Here is a 7685-nt window from a genome sequence, read left to right as displayed (position 1 = left end):
TGAAACAAGGAGAGAACTGGGGCTTAAGAAAGGTAGTACCTGAAACACGGCATCAGGCATTCTAAAGACTGTGCACATGCAAGGCTTTTTGTTTGCTTGCTTCTTTGCTTGATTAGGGAGTGCTGACCCCAAACCTCAGAGCAACCCTTGGCCCATTGTAAGATAAGAAAGCTGACAGTGTACAGAAACGAGGCCTGAAGGGGCAGGGGAGAGGAATAAGAAACGGGCCTGAGGTACAGGTGAGATTCTGATCCCTACTCGTGTTGTGAATAAGCTACATCTCAGAGATACATGGGCTTCCATATATGAAATATATGGGAGACATGAAATATATCTCATATCATACACACACACACACACACAGATATATGGGCTTCCCAGGTGGTGCTAGTGGTAAAGAACCTGCCTGCCAGTGCAGGAGACATAAGAGATGTGGGTTTGATCCCTGAATTGGGAAGAGCCCCCGGAGGAGAGCATGACCCACTCCAGTATTCTTGCCTAGAGAATCCCATGGACAGAGGAGCCTGATGGGCTATGGTCTATAGGGTTGCAAAGAGTCAGACACTACTGAAGCGACTTTATCCACACACACACAGAGGTATTTGGGTATATCTTTTTATTGTGGTCAGATTCTCCAGCTATGTAAAGAGTCTGTCCATAAGTGTCTATGAGTCTGTTAGACAGGGGAAAAGGTAGTAGTTCTGTAGATGTAAGTGGAGGAAGGAAAAAAAAAAAAAGTCCTATGCTTGCATACATTCCTTGCTCCTGGCCCAGCCCCATTTGCATGATTTTGGAATTTCTGTTTCCTGAAGACAGGGAATTTCTTAGTAAAGGCATCCAGGAAAGCTGAGGTCTCATTTTCTCTCCACTTGGGAAAGGGAAAACCCCTGTTCCATTTCAAGTAAAATATGCACCCCTTCTACCTTCTCAATTCCCTGTTTGAATGAACAGCATCACTAGGTGGCCAGCACCCCCCAGCTGGTGTCCTAGCAACCATCCTAGTCCTCCTCTCCCTTGTCTCCCACATCCAGTCACCAGGTCCCCTGGATTCCACCTCCCTGACTGTTCTCCTAAACAACACTTCCCCTCTCTTCTCACCCCAAGCGATGTGGTTTCCTCCCTCTCTATTTTTACCTGGCTTGTCACAACAGTTACCCAAGTGGACTCCCTCTTCCTTCTCACCTTCCCACACACTCACACCATCGCAGAGAGCCCACAATCACTCTGCATGCCCCATCCCACACACGTGCAGCCCACCTTTCACTCCAGCCACTGCTGGAGGGGTATAAGGCACTGTTCTCAGCATCACATAGGGGCCTCCTCACTCAGGCTGGGCTTTCTCTCATGTTACGATCCTTGGGCACCTGCGCAGCACCCATGCTTGGGCACATCTGAACCTGCAAGGAAGTTAACATCTCACAGAGCAGTCCTTAACCAAGAGGAGAGGGAAGCAGGGGGATCAGTGACCCCATTTGCCAGACAGTTTTGAAGCACCTTCTGTGAGCTCCTTACAAAGGCTATGTAAGACAAGGGTCTTCATGATCTTGAGGACATCTGTCAGGGTGGAGGAAACAGGCACTGGGAAGATCAGGAGCTCCCGATGCTGGAAGGTATTCCTGCAGGACTCACACAATGGTGTGATTATTCACATGTTCTCTTCCTCAAAGTACCTAAGAGCTTTAGGGGGTCAGGGATGGAGTCTTACACATCTCTGTGATCCCCTCAAACCTAAGCCCAGTGTGGATTCCAGCACATCCCCCCAAAACACTGGATTCCAAGCCTTCTTGCTGCTTCTATAGCTTCTGTCTTTCCCTTTCTGTAACATAATGAGTTTTCCTTGTGGTCTTGCTATAAGTAATTTAATCCTCAAATAAGCATATGAGCTTTTGTTGTCAAAGCTCGAACATCCGGCACTGTGTAATGGCCGTCGGGTGTTTTCTGAGAGCCCCTGAGGGTCTCCAGGGCAGGGCCCTTGTCTCCTTTGCTTCAGCAGCCTCCTGCCCAGGGCCCGGCACGGAGGAGAAGCGCTAGAAGAGTGTGAGGGCAGGGCAGCTGGGACAGGCCCGTTACGTGTGGCGGCCTGATGTTTTCCCCCGCAGGGCCTGGGTCCTGTGTCAGCCTCAGGGCTGACCTTCACATCTAGGACCTGCTTTGGGATCTGGCTTCTCCCAGGAGCCCAGGTTTATAAACAAAAAAACAAACGGAGCAAATAAAAACATCATCTCACTGGTGGGAGGGGGAGGGGCAGAGACAGCAGGAGCTCAGCCCAACCCGAAGCAAGGGTGCGTGGGGTGAGGACCACTGCTTGGGTCAGGGATGCCTTCACTGGCATCCCCACCCCCGCCTTCTCCTACCGACTGACCATAATGAACATCTGCCACCTCCCAGGCCTCTAGGTGACACCTCTGAATCCCCTCAGCAGGCACAGGGCAGCGGCTTAGTTTGATAAATGGAGCTGTTGAATTAGGTACCATATATCCATCATCTCATTTAACCCCCATAAATTGCCTGTGAGATCAGGTTTACCAGCCCCACTTCACATATGAAGGCTGAAGCCCAGAAAGTTAAGTAATACGCTGAGAATCCGGAGCAAAAAATGCAGAAAGAATCTGGACTTGTCTCCAGATTATTTGCCCCTCACTTCTGAGCTTGTCACCCCAGTCCACCCCATTGAGAAGGTGTGACAACCTCAGAGCTGATGGCGAACTGCTCAATTTCCCCTCTCTCTTGCCAGGGACATTTGTAAGGATGGAAGGGGAGACCGTTAAGAAAGAAAGTCCGTTTGTGTTTTCTTTTTTAATTTATTGATTTGGCTGGGTTGGGTCTTCATTGCTGCACGCGGGCTTTCTCTAGTTGCAACAGCTGAGGGCTGCTCCCTAGGTGTGATGACCAGGTTTCTCACCGCAGCGGCTTCTCTTGTTGCAGAGCACGGGCTCTAGAGTGCAGCCTCAGGAGTTGTGGCTCATGGGCTTAGTTGCCCTGCAGCATGTGGGATCTTCCCAGACCAGGGATTGAACCGGGGTCCTCTGCATTGGCAGGTGGATTCTCAACCACCTGACCCCCCCCAAGGAAATCCCATCTTGTGCTTTCTTGTGAATTCCCTCTGTTGTTTAGCTACAACAGGAAGAGCAGTTACCTGGGAGTCAAGGAACCCCGGGTTCCTATCTGCGAGACAGCAAAAGAGACACAGATGTACAGTCTTTTGGACTCTGTGGGAGAAGGCAAGGGTGGGATGGTTTGAGAGAATAGCACTGAAACATGTATATTATCATATGTGAAATAGATCTCCAGTCCAGGTTCGATGCATGAGACAGGGCACTCAGGGCTGGTGCACTGGGATGATCCAGAGGGATGGGATGGGGATGGTGGTGGAGGGGGGTTCAGGATGGGGAACACATGTACACCCATGGCTGACTCATGTCAATGTATGGCCAAAACCACTACAATATTGTAAAGTAATTAACCTCCAATTAAAATAAATTTTTAAAAAAAGTTCATCTATGTTATAGCAAAAAAAAAAAAAAAAAAGGAACCCCGGATTCAAAGGCCCAGAATCCTTGGCCACTAACATGTTCCACATACTTGGCAAGGGGCCTCCCTACTCTGGGCTGCAGCTCCTCTGATTAGGAGTGTGTTTGAGGTGAGCCCTGACCCCAGGCAGCCCACGTGGCTGTAATTTCCTGTCCCATATTAGGTGTTCCACATTTTAGAGGAACCTTCACCACTTTTACCTCTCTTGAACCATCCATAAACATAAAACTTCCATCAACACCACGGGTTCCATCAACCCACAGAGCAAAACCCAGAGCAAAGGGAGGTTTAGCTAAGCAGCCTCCTGGCCCTGCCCATCCACATGAAGTTTTCTTGCCTCCCAGTGATGTTGCAAAGATGAGGAGGCTCCAAGGAGAACTGTGCTCCATTCTCCTATTTTCCTCATGTGTTTCAGGATCTGGCTCTCTCTAATATTTCATTCTCCAGACGTGATTCAGAGCAGAAGTTCCATTACATCTTGACATTTTCCACCCGGTCTGAAAGTCCTGCATGTGGGCCTACCCTGAGGCTCTCTTGCTGTTTGTTCAGTAACTAATTAGCGCTGGTAGAGGAACAAGTGTAGCCTCAAGGTTGTTGCCAAGACCAACAGCATCCATTTCTACAGGAGGTAAGCGGAGGTGGGACAGAGTCCAAAGTCTGGCTGAGGCCAACAAAACAAGGCCATGTTGCGACAGGGAGGGGAAAGAAGGTGGCGTGGAGGGGCCGGGGGTGGGGGGATGGGGTACCAGCACAAGAGAGGTATAGCTGGACCTAGAAGAGAGTTTAGACTTAAAGCCACAAGAATATCTTCTCTTCCCTTCCCTTCTGCTTGCTGACATCACGTGTCCTGGCTTAACCCCAAGTTATAACACGTCTGAAATTGAGGAGAAAGGGCTGTCACTGTGTATTAGGTCTGAAACAGTTTCACTGTCAGTCTAAAGATGTAGGACTTTAGACATGTACCGTCTAACATGGTAATTACTAGCCACATGAGGCTATTCAAATTAATTCAAATAAAATAAAAAATTCAGTGGTAAAAGCAATATTTCAAGTGTTCAATGGCCAAATATGTCTAGTGGCTACTGTACTGGGCACTGCAGACACAGACCATTTCCATTGTCAGAGTGCTGCTCTAGACAATGAGAAGCATGGAAGGTTTGTAACCTGAGAAGGGACTTCCCAGACAGCTCAGTGGTAAAGGATCAGCCTACCAATGCAGGAGACCCAAGTTTGATCCCTGTGTCAGGAAGATGCCCTGGAGGTGGAAATGACAACCATTTCATATTCTTGCTTAGAAAATTCCATGGACAGAGGAGCCTGGCAGGCTACAGTCCGTGAAGTCGCAAAGAGTCAGACATGATTGAGTGACTAAAAACAGCAAGGTAAAAACATTTCATGCCATGCCCAATGCACAGTAGGGTGGCTTTTCTTGCCAGTAGTATTTCCTCTCCACCCCCTCCCCCACCAGCAATGTTCTCTGAGAAACCTCAGTCCTGCCCCTCCTCCCTGTACCCATTTCTCATCCCTGACTCTTGGGCCTGGAGAGGGAATGGAAACGGGGAAGATGAGCTGAGCCTGTGGTCATGTCTATTACCAGAGGGTTGCCATATACTAGGAGAACTCATTTAGTTTGTTTTTAAGCAAAAAGGAGTCTTGAAAACGGGAGTATGAGTGGCCTTCCTTGACTGGCTGATGGAGCTTGCTTGTCATCTGGAAACACCCTCATTTGTCTCACATTCAGAATCTGCCCTTTAGTGAGCAGGGGGCACTTTCCAGGTGTAGCCCTCCCTGGAGAGGAAGCAAAATGCCTCTTCCACTGACCCCCTTGTTTAGTCCTCCCTGTCCTTTGGTTTCTCACTTTGAAGTTGATTATCGCCCAGAATTTAGGCTTTTAAAATATCACTTGCATTTTTTGTATTTTCTCCATCTGTTGCTATAATCTTATGATATTTTGCTTCAATACACAACTCTTTCAATCATTGTCCCTCAAAAATTGATTGTCATGGTGGTGTTGTCTTCCCACTGTATCCATTTGATCCATCATCAAAAAGAGTTCTCTACCCACTCAACCCTGAATATTTAAAGGACGGACTGATGCTGAAGCTCCAGTACTTTGGCCACCTGATGCAAAGAGCCGACTCATTGGAAAAGACGCTGATACTGGGAAAGATTGAGGGCAGGAGGATAAGGGGGCGGTAGAGCATGGGATAGTTGGATGGCATCACTGACTCAATGGACTTGAGTTTGAACAAACTTTGCTGCTGCTGCTGCTAAGTCAGTTCAGTCGTGTCTGACTCTGTGCGACCCCATAGACGGCAACCCACCAGGCTCCCCCATCCCTGGGATTCTCCAGGCAAGAACACTGGAGTGGGTTGCCATTTCCTTCTCCAGTGCATAAAAGTGAAAAGTCAAAGTGAAGTTGCTCAGTCGTGTCCGACTCTTAGCGACCCCATGGACTGCGGCCCATCAGGCTCCTCCGTCCATGGGATTTTCCAGGCAAGAGTACTGGAGTGGGGTGCCGTTGCCTTCTCCGGAACAAACTTTGGGAAATGGTGAAAGACAGGGAAGCCTGGTGTGCTGCAGTCCATGGGGTCTCAAGGAGTCAGACATGACTTAGCCACTGAACAACCTTCTCAGACCCACTGAGCTAGTGATCTGTTGTGTTCCTACATCATTGTTATTTCTGGAGATTCTTTCTACATAGTATTTATATTTATACTTGAAAAGAACTCTGAGATTTACCGAATAAATAAAAGTCCCAAGAAGATAGACTTCAATCCATCTCATTAATTGTCATCCATTCACTATTCATTTGTTCATCTAAAGAGCACTAGTCAGATACCTCCACTGTGCCATGCAAGGCAGTGCTAGGTTGGTGGAAATGGATCAGACCAACACCTGCCCTCTGGAAGCTCATAGAATGAAACAGAAAACCCCTGTGAAAACAGCACTTAAACTAAAATTACAATGATACAAAGAAGATTAACGTGGCCCCTGCACCAGGATGACATGTAAATTCATGAAGCATTCCATATTTTTGTAGAGCAATTATCGTCCAATTAAAAAAATAAAAATAAAATAAAATCTCTATCTGACCAAAAAAAAAAGAGCTGTGGGGCAAAGAGCTATCCAGAATAAGTAGGGAAGAGAGTACAGAGGGAAGACAGATGAAGTCTGCTGAGGGAGGCGGAGAAAACTTCAAAGAGGTGTAGGGGTGGAAAGCTGAGACCTCTCCCTGCTCCATCTGCCATCTTAAAACTCCCCTCATCCTTGTGGTAGCTTCTCTTATACCTTATTCTTCCTTTCCTCCTCAGCCAGTTCCCTGGTGTATCTGGCATTTTGGGCCTTCTCTAAAGCAACAATGTGATATTAACACTTTGGGCCTGCCAGGTGGCTCAGTGGTAAAGACCTGCCGGCTAATGCAGGAGTCTCTGGAGCCGTGGGTTTGATCTCTGGGTCAGGAAGATGCCCTAGAGGAGTAAATGGCAACACACTCCAGTATTTTTGCCAGGAAAATCCTATGGACAGAGGAGTCTGGTGGGCTGCAGTCCATAGGGTTGCAAAGAGCTGGACGTGACTAAACACACATGCAAGGCGACAAGCTCCCCTAAGAATTCACCTACACTCCTTCAGGTCCTCGGTCTCTTTTTTAGTTTTCAATTTGTGGAATTAGAATATCTCATCCATCTGCTAAAACTATTTCTTCAGTTGTTACCTAATTAAAATACCTAGGTTATATAGAATCAACAGGTGTGTGTTACAAACAGGTATAGGAAACAAAGAGAATCACCATCAAATTGTCAAAAGATCATAGTTGAAATCTTGAATCCAGCTTCAACTTCATGGCCTTGGGCAAGAGATTTAACTTCTCTAAGCTTTAGTTTATTCCTCTGTAAAATAGGGACAGTCATGTCAAGTTCATTGGAGGATACCCATGAGATGATATAGAAGAGAAATTTCTCCAGAAATGTTTGTCATTATGGAGATTGTTATTACACAAATACTTTGAAAAGAATCTACTATCTACTCTGAACAGTTTTTGATATCTTTAATTTGTCATGGTAGTCCTTGATATTGTAATCTCACAGAACCCTGTAAAAGGAAGCATGTCCAGTGTGTGTTACCTGATTTCTGTTTGTGGTCATATGGACCAC

The 7685-nt window shown here is 47.1% G+C and overlaps 1 pseudogene; it reads left to right on the top strand.

Annotated features, from left to right (window-relative positions):
* Positions 1-6469: 6469 nt before the first annotated feature.
* Positions 6470-6570, top strand: LOC129651878 (uncharacterized; annotated as a pseudogene).
* The last annotated feature ends 1115 nt before the right edge of the window (positions 6571-7685 follow it).

Source organism: Bubalus kerabau, chromosome 4 (genome assembly GCF_029407905.1).
Source record: "Bubalus kerabau isolate K-KA32 ecotype Philippines breed swamp buffalo chromosome 4, PCC_UOA_SB_1v2, whole genome shotgun sequence".
Classification (NCBI taxonomy): domain Eukaryota; kingdom Metazoa; phylum Chordata; class Mammalia; order Artiodactyla; family Bovidae; genus Bubalus; species Bubalus kerabau.
The sequence above is the reverse complement of the archived record's forward strand: the minus strand, read 5'-3'. Positions and strand labels throughout refer to the sequence as shown.